This window comes from Dipodomys spectabilis, unplaced genomic scaffold (genome assembly GCF_019054845.1).
Source record: "Dipodomys spectabilis isolate Male_0828 unplaced genomic scaffold, ASM1905484v1 ptg000157l, whole genome shotgun sequence".
Taxonomy (NCBI): Eukaryota; Metazoa; Chordata; class Mammalia; order Rodentia; family Heteromyidae; genus Dipodomys; species Dipodomys spectabilis.
The window spans coordinates 11325223-11337456 of record NW_024870834.1 but is presented as its reverse complement, the minus strand read 5'-3'; positions in this window follow the sequence as shown (position 1 = coordinate 11337456).

Here is a 12234-nt window from a genome sequence, read left to right as displayed (position 1 = left end):
AGAACAAAAGGTAAGCATTTCACTGTTTGCCTGCCCATAAATTCCTGACAATGACCGGGGCATTCATACACATACACTGAACTCCAGTGTCTGCATGCTGAGATCGCCTAGACCCTCCCAATTGTTCAGTCTTTGGTATTTGTTACAGCCCTGGACTGCCATGCCATTTGGATTTGAATTGCACACTGCTTTTTCCTTTCATTTCTGGCCAGCGCCCAAAGCCAAGCAGCAGGTGCCGTCTCCGGAATGTCACTCTCTAATAAAAGTATTGTAACATAACACAGAGACAATGGAGTTCTCTTTGGATGGTCTTTGATTTTCTTGACAGATTGCATTCCTAATCAGACAGTGTCTCAAAGCTCAAGACAGACCACTGTATATGTTTTATCATTTAAAGGGGGAAAAAAATCCCCTCGTGTTAGTTTTGCTTGGGCAATGAACCCCAGTGCTGGGTGACAGGAGTTAAGAAAGCAACTGCCGGCAGCTGCACACCCTCCCTCAGTGTGTGTTGGGGGGGGGGGGGGGAAGGAGAGTTCAGACAAAGTTCTCCCAGAAGCAGTGTTTTGTATTCCTTTTGGCTCTTCAGACAATGACACCTTAATTGCTTTCCTAAGTGGGTTAGGAGGGAACGATGTTAAAAATGAAAATGTTTTTAAAAAAGCAGTTTCAAGGGAGAGTGATTTAAGCAATCCAGTTCAAGTGATTCTGGGGAGTACAAAAGCAGAGAAATGAAATTATGTAAACTAAAGGAATCGGGACAGTGACTTGTTTAGATGCTATTCCTTCAGGAACCAAGACTTTGTCTTTAAGGACTAGATCCTGGTACGCTTTCCTGAAAAAACTCTGACCGAGTGTATGCTACTGATACTCTGGTGAAGATTTGACTTGAAAACAGAAAATGAATATTCTAAGAAAAGACAATTAGTCTGAAAACATATCTTAAGAACAGCTTCCATGTTCTGAGAAACTCTATCCTAAGAGATGTAACAGACACAGTACTGAAGTTCTGAAATTCAAATTCAGGGATTTTTTTTTAATAATCAATTAAAGCACTATTCTGAATTGCTTTGGTTTGTTTTCATTTTAGTTGAGTTTGAGTAGATAATCTCTGAGACTGGGTTGAGAGTATAATATATGATTAAGCAATGCTGGAATGAGAGATGTATCTTATTCAGGTTCAGAAAGATCTCAGGTCAGATGACACCTCTCTGAAGTCATTACCCTTCCATGCAATAAAAGAGTTTTAAAGCATTGCCTATGGGAACTGAATAGATAATATTCCTAATGGAGAATATCATCATTACTGCCCAAGCTTATGTTAGTTACGTTCCCCAGGGTAATTTCTTCTTCTTTCAGGTTTAAAAAAGAACTTAAGCAAAAATTGCAATGCAGTTTTGCAAGAGCCAACCCCTGTAGTTGTCGATTATTTTATCCTTCTCAAATATACCTAGTGTGGGTGGGGAGACCTACTATACACCAAGGCTTTATGTTCAATAGCTCATTGAATCTTAGCAAGCTAAGTGGTTTTATATTTTTAGATGAAAAAATAAAGGAGATCAGGGCAGTTAATAGAATAGCTCAAGGTCATGCAACTGACAGGTGTAGAACCCAAGATTTCAGTGCATGTCTGTCTGGCACAAAAGCTTTTTTTATGTTCCTTGCATTGTAGAGCACTTGCTTTCGAGAACATATGTACAGTAAGTTTCCTCTCTTAATCTAGCAATAGTCACACAATTGTTATCTCTTAAACCTTTTTCCTCTGTGAAGGGATTTTTTAAAAAAAATATATAATTGAACTAAATTAAGCTGAATAAAGCTCAATGTCACATCAGAGATGGTTTGAGGATTAGATGTAAATGAAAATCTTGCCAAGTTGAACAGCCCACACTAACCCTTCTGGGCATTAAGTTTATAGCACAGATTGAGTGTTCTAAGAATCAAGATTCCTTGTATTTGACAAGCTGTGATATCCTGTCCAGAAGTAGAAGAGCATGTAAATAATTTTGTGGCCTCTAGAAAGAACATGACAGATACAGGTAGGTTTGTACATATTACATGTAATCTACAGAGGCTTGAATTGGTGTCATCAATTCATCCATTTGATCATTAGCATAACACTTTTTTTCTCCAGTCATCTCTCAATAAAAATGTTGTAATTTTATTTATCCACAAATCTTCTTAAAAATCACCACATAAACAGGAAAGGAATAGACAAATCAAATATTAGAAAGACAGCATTCATTTAAAAAGAATTGGGACACAGCTATGAGGAAGTAGTAGGTGTAATTATTTTTTGCAAGACATCTGATAAATCCCAAGCCCAGAATATCCTCTCTTTGTTCAGCATTTAAATTTGGATGGTAGCTTCATTTTTCAGCTACTTTTCTTAAACTCCGTGGTTTGAGAAACTAGGCTTTGTGTCCTATGAAAACAGCTTTTCTCAAGAGATTTCTGGTACTTTCTGATTCTGGTTGGACTGGAAATACCACAAAAACAACTTTCCTTATGGTATTTTGGCACTTAGACCATCAGGACCAGATGGTACGCAGAAGTGCAGAGGAAGCATTGGATATGAATAATGATACATTTTTAAAAATCATTCAGTCTTCTATAACTTTATTACATTCCTTATGAAGGTTCATGCCAATTTACACCCAGATCAGAACATGTTCATCCATTTCCATAGGAGGAAATCTGGATGTCAGGGTGCAGACTGCCTTGAATTAAAAAAAAAGTCCCATGAAATTTATTTAATCCATAGCATGTTTTGTTTTATGAAATTTGTTTTGTTTTGTTTTTGCAAAAGAAATTGAGTCCTAAATTACAGTCTAGTATAGAAAATGTTACAGATGAATTATAAAATGTGACAATCAAGTTTGAACTAAAGAAACACTGCAGAGTGCCAGTGACTCAGGCATGTAATCTTAGCTATTTGGAAGCTGATATCTGAGGATCACAGTTCGAAGCCAGCTCATGCAGAAAAGTCCATGAGAGTCTTATCTCTAATAAACTACTCAGAAAAAAAAATCAGAAGTGGAGCTATGGCTCACGTGACACAGCACTAGCCTTGAGCACAGAGAGACTCAAGAACAGAACCCATGCCCAGAGTTCAGATGGGCAAAAAGAAAAACAGAAAGAAAGAAAGAAAGAAAGAAAGAAAGAAAGAAAGAAAGAAAGAAAGAAAGGAAGGAAGGAAGGAAGGAAGGAAGGAAGGAAGGAAGGAAGGAAGGAAGGAAGGAAGGAAGGAAGGAAGGAAGGAAGGAAAGAAAGAAAGAAGAAAAGAAGGAAGGAAGGAAGGAAGGAAGGAAAGAAAGAAAGGAAGGAAGAAAGAAAGAAGTGAAGGAAGGAAGAAAGGAAAGAAGGAAGGAAGGAAGGAAGAGAGAGAGAGAAAGAAAGAAAGAACAAAGAAAGAAAGAAGGAAGGAAAGAAGGAAAGAAGGAAGGAAGGAAGGAAGGAAGAGAGAGAGAGAAAGAAAGAAAGAACAAAGAAAGAAAGAAGGAAGGAAAGAAGGAAAGAAGGAAGGAAGGAAGGAAGGAAGGAAGGGGAGAGGGAGGGAAGGAGGGAGGGAAGGAAGAAAGAAAGGAAACAAGAAAGACCACATCCATCACCAAGCTCAGCAATGGAGTGACTGTTGGCAAGCATTTAATTCAGTAACAAGTGTGCCCAAAATGATATCTATATGTATAATGCAGTATATTCTGATCTCTCAAGAGAGAAATACGATCAAAGTCTTAAATATTATACAAGATTTTTTACACAAAGGGGTTGAAATATCACAGTGGATGGTGCTGTTTGTAAATTCTCTTTATTTGTGCATATCCAGCATCATTTTGTTTCAGGAAATGGGATCTGGATTACTTGTCCCTCACTTAGCAATTTATAAAAGAATTTTAGAAATATCTAAGTTTAACTTTTGACCTATGTGCGTGTCTGATCGAAATACAGAAAAGAAATAAGGAGTTAGGAGTTAGGAAGCTTCAAAATGAAATCCAATGTTAAAAAAATTTAAAAAACAGGGTAAAATTAGACATTCTAAACTACTATTTTTCCAAAATTTGTTCCTGAGAAACTCAGATTAACTTAGATATATCATCAGAATAAAAAAAAAAAACATTTTTTTCTGCTGATTTCTTTTTCAGAAGTCATGTGTATAGAAACTGCAAAAGAATAATATGCTAGGGAGATTTTCCGAATATTAGTTGTCCCTAAAACCATGACATGAAATAATTTCAGCTTGATGATCAGAAAGAAAATCAACTCTGAATACAATGAGGTTTTAGCAATTCAAGGACATGCTTTTTACATAGCACCTATTAAAAAGCCATATTTGCAAACTCTCATTGTACAAGCATTAAGGGAATGTCTTCACTTAGGGGATGGATGGATTATTTCAATGAGACTTATTATGAAAGCCATAAATCAGGCATGCATCTGATATTATTCTTTGACAGAAGTCTGAGTAGATGAGAACAGGATGGATAACAAAGATCCACCTATCCCATTTATCAACAATAAAAGAAATGAATATAACCTCACATCTCATGTTTATAATAATTTAGGTTTGGAAATTACATTTGATATTGGAGGTTGTACCTTCCTAACATTTCACTTACTTAACATGTATTCAGTCAAATAGAAAATACAAATTCCCATCTTTAAATTCATAGCATAATAAAGACATAGCAAATGCAACCTCAGCTAAAATCTTCAAATAAAGAACGAATAGGTGATCTTGTTCTAACCTTTGTGATGATGGAAGAAAGGTTTAATAGGCAGTATCAAAAGTGAATGAATACCCAAAGAGAAACAAATCTACTAGGAAACTTCCCTCTATAATTTGCAACATGAGAAACAAATACAGCAAATCTTCCTATTGATAAAAACAATTCATCAAGAGAGTTTAACAGAATGAATTCCAGAAAGCTAAAACTTATCTTGTCTGGGGAGGGTGGGTTGTAAGGAAGAGGAATAATCAGATGAAGAGATGCAAATGACAAGTGAATGTAGTTATAATACTCAATGTATATGTGTGAAAATGGATCCAGGTAACTTGAGGGCATGCGTGGGCTAGAATGGTTGTGGGGAAAAATGGTGGAAAGTATAAAATTGATCAAACCGTACTGTAATCCTAAATTGGCACATTGAATTGAAGGACCTTTATAAAATTATTTGAAGGTAATAAAATAAATTTAAAAATAGATCAGGACTTTGTATCTGATGCATTACCTTTAACTATGTGCAGAGCTTTGGTCTAATATGATGAGAACCTGTTATCCATGTGAGTACTGAGTTTTTTAACTCAGATTCACACTTCTCAGCTGGCTCTCACCGCTTGAATGCAGGAATCCAAATCAGTTTCTTGCTAAATAGTTCGGAGATGGAACTTTGTGGGCTTTTGTGTCTGGGTTGCCTTGAAAACTCGATTTTATATATCAGCCTCTGCAGTATGTGGAATTACCCACATGAGCCACCATCCTCTGGCTTCATTAATATTTTGTCGCAAGTATATGCTAATGTAAATATCTGCAAATTCGTTTAATTGCTTTACACTGAGATGCTTATGCGTTAAGGTATAATCGTAAAGTGAAATCATATAACAACAATATGTTTATTTCAAGTGAAATTTAGTTTAATAAGGAAATTTTTCATCGGCCACATTCTGAACTGATATAAACACTAATAGCACTGCACAATTCTGCTCCTAGAAAGAAAATTCTTTATAGGTAAAAGTCATAAGCAGTGATCTATTAGTATCAAACATACCTGATTATGTAAGACAAACTTGGGAATCTTATTCTCTTAAGAATGGCACATGTCGTTAAATACTTGAAATGGCTTAGAGTTCACAACCCTGAAAGTACTAGCGTTTAGAGCTAGAAAATGTTCGTGGGAGATGACATTGTGTTTAATAGCTTCCTTGGCCTGTACCAACTAGATGCCAGTAGCACCCCCCCCCTCACCAGTTGTGACAATAAAAATACCCCAGACATTGTCAAGTGTCATGAGGAGAGAAAAACTGCCTCCCCTTGGGAACCACTGGACTAATAAGTTGTTTTCCCTGGCCATGAATTTATAGAGAATCATTTATGGAGCTCTGGAAAAAATTCCTGTGTGCTTCCTGTTCTCTTGGAATTTACAGCAAAGGAGACTCCTGGAACACGATAATAAAGATCCTGACTTTGCTCACACTGACTTTCATTATTGCATAGTGTTCAAGCATTTGGCTATGCCTGATCTATAAATTCATCAATGCACAATAAGACATTTTTTTCATGACAACATAGTACACATTAAGTGCAGAGGAATAAAAACTAGAAATTCAAAGTATAATGTTTCATTTGTGAATAATGATGTCTCCCCTGTGGACAACTTCTTTGCCCTTTAGGTTTTTGACAGATTTATGGATTTTTAAAAATGTATCATTCGTACATAGTTTAGAGTTATAAATAGATTGAAGCTAGCATTCAGTAGTCAATTTTAATTACATACAGGTCACAGTCCATATTTTTCATGAGACCCTTAAGTTTCCCTGTGTCAAGACCCCACTAACCTACAGTTCCATCTCTTTCAACACCATGTCTTGCAAATCACACTTCAGCAAAGTTAGAGTGTACTTCAAATCAGGCCCTATTCTGCTTCAAACCCTGGAACATGTATTCCTGACATTTCTTATTTTGGAATAATCTCTTTATTCTCTTAACCTTCTTCTGGCTAGAATCTTGCCAAAATTTTAATTAAATAAAAATACTTTTCTCCTCCCTTCCACAGGAATTTAATTGGATATACAATGTCACACATATGTAATTTATTGAGTAATAAGCAGCTCATTCACATTCATATGGTTGTACCTATCTCTCTTTCTCTTTCTCTTTCTCTCTCTCTCTCTCTCTCTCTCATACACACACACACACACACACACACACACACACACACACAATATACAAAACATGCATTGTGTGATTTAAGTCACCAGCTTAACACATACTATAACACACACAAGTGAATTGCAAATATTCACCTCTATAACATATAACATGTTTCTAGGGAGAAGGTCTTTGATAGTTTCCATTATAAAACTACCTGTGTCAATTCTTAGGAAATTATTTAGAATTTTTGGAACTGAAAAAACTATTTATAGGTAATTTCATGGTTGTACTTAAAAGGAAAAACAGCAACCGGTTAATATATTATGCCAATAGTATACCATCACCAAATATTACAGAGGACATTTAGAATGAGTAAATGACGTATATCGCTAATTTTTTGTGTGTGTTGGCTTAAGCTACTTCTGGAAGTAAGTGGTAAAATACACACATATAACAACTGAGGTCATTTAAACTGTTTTCTACTTTTCTTTTTTTGTCTCCTTCGTGAATTAAGAAGTTTTGTAAATATGATAATTACCCTGTAGCAGTTGGTGACCAACCTACTGAAGATTGTTTTTTTGTTTTTTTCTTTCTTTTTATTTTTTTTTTCTGTTTTACCAAAGAGCTGCTGGTGAAGGGGGTTTATGAGCTTCTTCTAAGAGGTGAGCAGGGGTATGTGACTACTTTTCCATCTGTTCTTTTGTGATTTACACAGATTCCATGCAGATAAAGAGGAGTTGCTACATCTGACAGAACTCCCCAAGCTACAGTATAAACAGCAGGAAAGGCCACCTGCTACTCTCCAACTTATGTTACATCAAAGCAGCCTTGATCGCTCATCCTGATTGGCTGGCAGTAGGTCTCCAATGGTAAATGCCTGCTTCATTCTCAGAAGACATATTTTTAGGTGCTAAACTATTAAAGAACACTTAGTACATTTCAATTAAGGGCTATAAGGGAATGATGACCATCTAGTTTCTGTTCATTTAAGTTCCACTTTGTTCATTTGTGTTTCACATTCTTTTCTCAACAACTTTTTGCAATTTATTTGTTTGTTGGTTTATTTTTATGCCAGTCTTGGGCCTTGAATTTAGAGCCTGGGCACTGTACTTGAGATTTTTGCTCAATACTAGCACTTCTACCACTTGAGCTACATTGCCACTTCTGGCTTTTTTGGTGCTTAACTGGAGGTAAGAGTCTGATGGACTTCCTGCAGGACCTGGCTTTGAACAGTAATCCTCAGATTTTAGGCCAGCTGAGTAGCTAGGATTACAGGAGTGAGCCACCAGCTCTGGCCTATTTTATTTACTTTTAAAGGCCATATCCACTCTGCCTTTCAGATCAAGAGTATCACATGGAGCACCAAAGAATATTGTTCAATGATGTCAGGGAAAGGAAAAGATAAATCACATCTTATGACAATACTGCTCTAGCAAAACATCTCTCATTCTTTTTTTCTTCTTCTTTGTTTTCCCTTGAGGATATACACTAGGAAATTTGATGGACTGTAGTTTATTTTTTTCTTTTGTTACATCATTTATTTTACATAGAAGCAGTGGTCTTATCTATAAAGAACTAGTTGGAAGTAATTATTGGAAGTAAAGAACAGATTTGAAATTACACTTCTGGACCTGGTAGACTAAAGGAAGAAATCCCCAAAGCTGGCATCTACACAATTCCACCAATTAAATCTTTGCCATGCTCCTATCACGACCTTAACAGTATCTTCTTCTCAACAACCCTGAAGCATCTCATTGTCGGCATTTTCAAATTGATCAATTACAGCAATAACTATGGGGAGTCTGGTTGACTCGTTTACTGCCATAATGTGAAACCAATCTGGAATCATTTTAAATACACAAAACCATGTGAACGCTCGCCTGACTCATGTCTTCTCAATTATAGATTTGCAAAAACCCTTTCAAAGTAAGATGGTACGTGCCAAATACAATTTCATATTTGTAGTCACCCTTACTATGGTTGATCTGTGTGCAAAGTTTATAAACAAATTTCCTGCCAATGAAATATAAGCAGCAGATTGACTTTTCAGTTGTAGGTTAGGCTCAGTACACGGTGAATAGCAGAAGTCCTTCTGTGCTTTGAGTGCCTTACACAAAGCCTGCAGAATATGGAACATATTGATGGGATAGCACAGTCAAGATAGGCCTGAATATATCTAAATGGTAAACCTCCCTTAAGCCAACTTTGAGCATCAGAATAGATCAACATCTCTAATAGTCCATTGAAATCCAAGCTTTCAAAACTCTCCTTGTCTACTGAGGACCAGAATCCTAACAGAGGCATGTCAGTCTACAGATGTTTCTGCCAAGTTCCAATCGTCCAGATCCCCAGAAGGAAATAAAGATTTGTCTGTGCAACAGACATTCTTCTGAATTCCTAAGCTGTCTCAGAACTGGCAGTGCCTGCCTAGGGCTGTATATCAGCCCAAGATGCTCTGACAGAATTGTGAAGGAGGGAACAGAGGAGAAAGTTGAACAACACCTGCCCTGCAGCCCCCACAAACAGGGGGCTCTTGACAAGCTGTATTCATGGCAAGGTAGAAATAAAATGAGTCTGCATTTAAAAGAAAGGAAGCCGTAACAGCATGGACAAAGAAGACTCAAATTTAATGAAGGCAAGTTAAGAAAACTTCATCTTAGGAGAACAATTAAACACGCCAAGTGGGTGGATCATTATTGGACTTGAAAGTGGAGGGTCTCTAGAACAGTCTTGGACAGTTGTGAAGTAGCCAGAGATGCTGACCATTGAGAGCAAGAAATGTCACAGATGATTCTAGAAATGATTCTAGAAAGAAGTGTTCACATTGCATTTTTGGACAGCATGCATTGGTCGCACCAGGCGGGTAAAGAAGGGACACATTCCTGGAAATAGTTAAACCTGAAGCCAGTGATAAACAGTCAGAAAAAGATCAGAAAGACTTGTAATAGAGTCTGATTTAACACATATTAAGGTATTTAATTGCACAGAGAGAGTGAAAGAGAGAGGCAGACAGACAGAGGAAGAAGACAGAAGATAAAACTGAATTGTGCCAAGTGATCTAAGTCAAAGTCATAATGAACTATTTCTAAGTGTCAAAGTTCCTTGAATATATTTATTTGTTCTTAGGAATCTGTTTGGATCATTCCAAGAAACAAGAACACAATTGAGATTTGCCAAATATTTTACTGCTTTTCTTTTTTTTTGTTTCTTTCTCCTCATCCCCCACCCTCCCCCCGCCCAAATATCCTTTTGGGTGTATCTAAAGCAAACAAATTCTCCCAGCCTGCTTACAGACGCTCACTCTCCCAACAGAAATTAGACATTTGAGTTTTTAACTACATACTAAGCTGGGGATTTAAGGTCTTGTGTCTCTCCAACAAGAATGTGTGCAGTTCCTACATTAATCTCGACCTTGACAGAGGTCCCCTGCACCCCATGGAGATGTTCTGGTATATAGAAGTTCTGTTTACATGGGCCTCCTGAACCTGGGACAGCACAGAGGGGAGTGTAGTGAGCCAGGGCTTGAAAAGAAACAATGATCATGGGGACAGACAGGAACTGAACTAGCTTTCAGTGATCACTGTCCGCAGTAACTGTGCTTATCTGTAAACGTCCATTGCCACTTGAAAATGCCCTCTGTCCTCTTTGAAGAACAAAATGTTGTCACAAACTATTAGTCACAGACACATTTCCTGAGAGTTAGTATGTTCAACACAACAACTGGTAATTATTTTTTTAAAGAGGAAAACTGCTCTTTGATCCCTCTCTATATAACTACCCAAATTATCTTGCTGATAGGCTCATAAGCATACTCAGAAATATATGTCAAGATATTTATTGCAGGATTGTCTGCAATATCAAAAGGTTGAAAAATAATAATAACCATGAATTCAAAGCTGGTTAATTAAATCATAGCATTTCTCTGGCGTTAAGCATTATGAAGTCATTCAAATTGTCAGGCGCTAGGTAGAGTGATGCATATCCATCTCAGCATTCAAGAGGCTGAATCAGTAAGATCGTACTTTCAAAGCCAGCATGGCCTACAGAGCAAGACTCTGTTTCAAAAATAAATAAATAAATAATGCAGACATAAGTGAATAATTTTTGAAATCCTTGCTATTTTTTTGAAGAATTTCAAAGCCATATCAGGTAGAAGAGTCCATAAGACTCTATTTCTAAAAATATGGCTCAAGTGGTAGAATACTATTGATCAAACAAACCAAGCTAACACAAGGCTCTAAATATAAACTCTACTACCTGATACAAAAAAGTTAAAGTGAATAAATAAATAAATGAACAAGTAAGTAATAACAGAATGATCTTCAAGGTTATTACTATAAAACATGCAATATAATGGGGAATGCTCTCCTTGAGTGTGTGTATATACACATGTGTATATATACATATATATATGTACATGTATGTATATATATATATATACATATATATGAAGCTTTCTGGGTGGATTCAAATACAAGCTAGCAGTATTGGCCTCTGAGAAGAGGAGGAGATGTTGAGAATATTTGCATTTTATAACTTCTTAAAATATTAATATGGTTCTATATTTTTCATGTACACATATTTCTAAAAGGTACAAATTCAGCAGTAAGGTTGGACTTTTGGAAATATAGAATGGCAGACTCTGTTGGGGGGGACTAAATAATAGAACCTGGCCTTGAACTACTTAATAGCTAGGTAATTTACTTACCCTCTGAGCTCTGTTCTTCACCTGTAATATGTCTACCATTAAAAATATTTTCTCTGGATGCTGGAAACAAGTAAAACTGCTACTTAGGAAGCTTGAATTTTCTCACACTATTTGAATGTCATTTTTTTTTTCTAGGATAGATTTAAAGACATGCATAAATGTCCATGGCTCCTCTTTTCTAAAACAGGGTTTTAATAGACTGTAGAGGATGACAGGGAGAGCTATCCACATTTTCTTGAACAAACTAAATTGCTAAACAAATAAGAATGCTTGTTTTCAGTGTCAGAATGGAGAATCTTCTATTACGTATCATAATTTAGGCAGTCTGCTACAGATCATTATCACAGCTAACTGTAATGGATAGCTGTAGGGTTAGCATACAGTGCAACATCCCTTTCTTCTCCTTTGCTTCTTTCAGAGAGAATGTTCCTGCAAATATCATGTCCTGATTCTTTGGCAAGTGTCTGTGCCTCTGTTTTTGTTTGGTGCCAAATCAGGTCAAGGAAATCTCCTATTGACCACCTACATAATTTATTATCATTGTCTCAAAGAAGAGATTATAGATTTTTGTGCTTCGGTGTGTGTTTTCATTGGGTTGTTCCAATAGCAAACATTAAGTAATGAAATGGTATGAGTCAGAGAAGGGAGAGCTGCCAATAA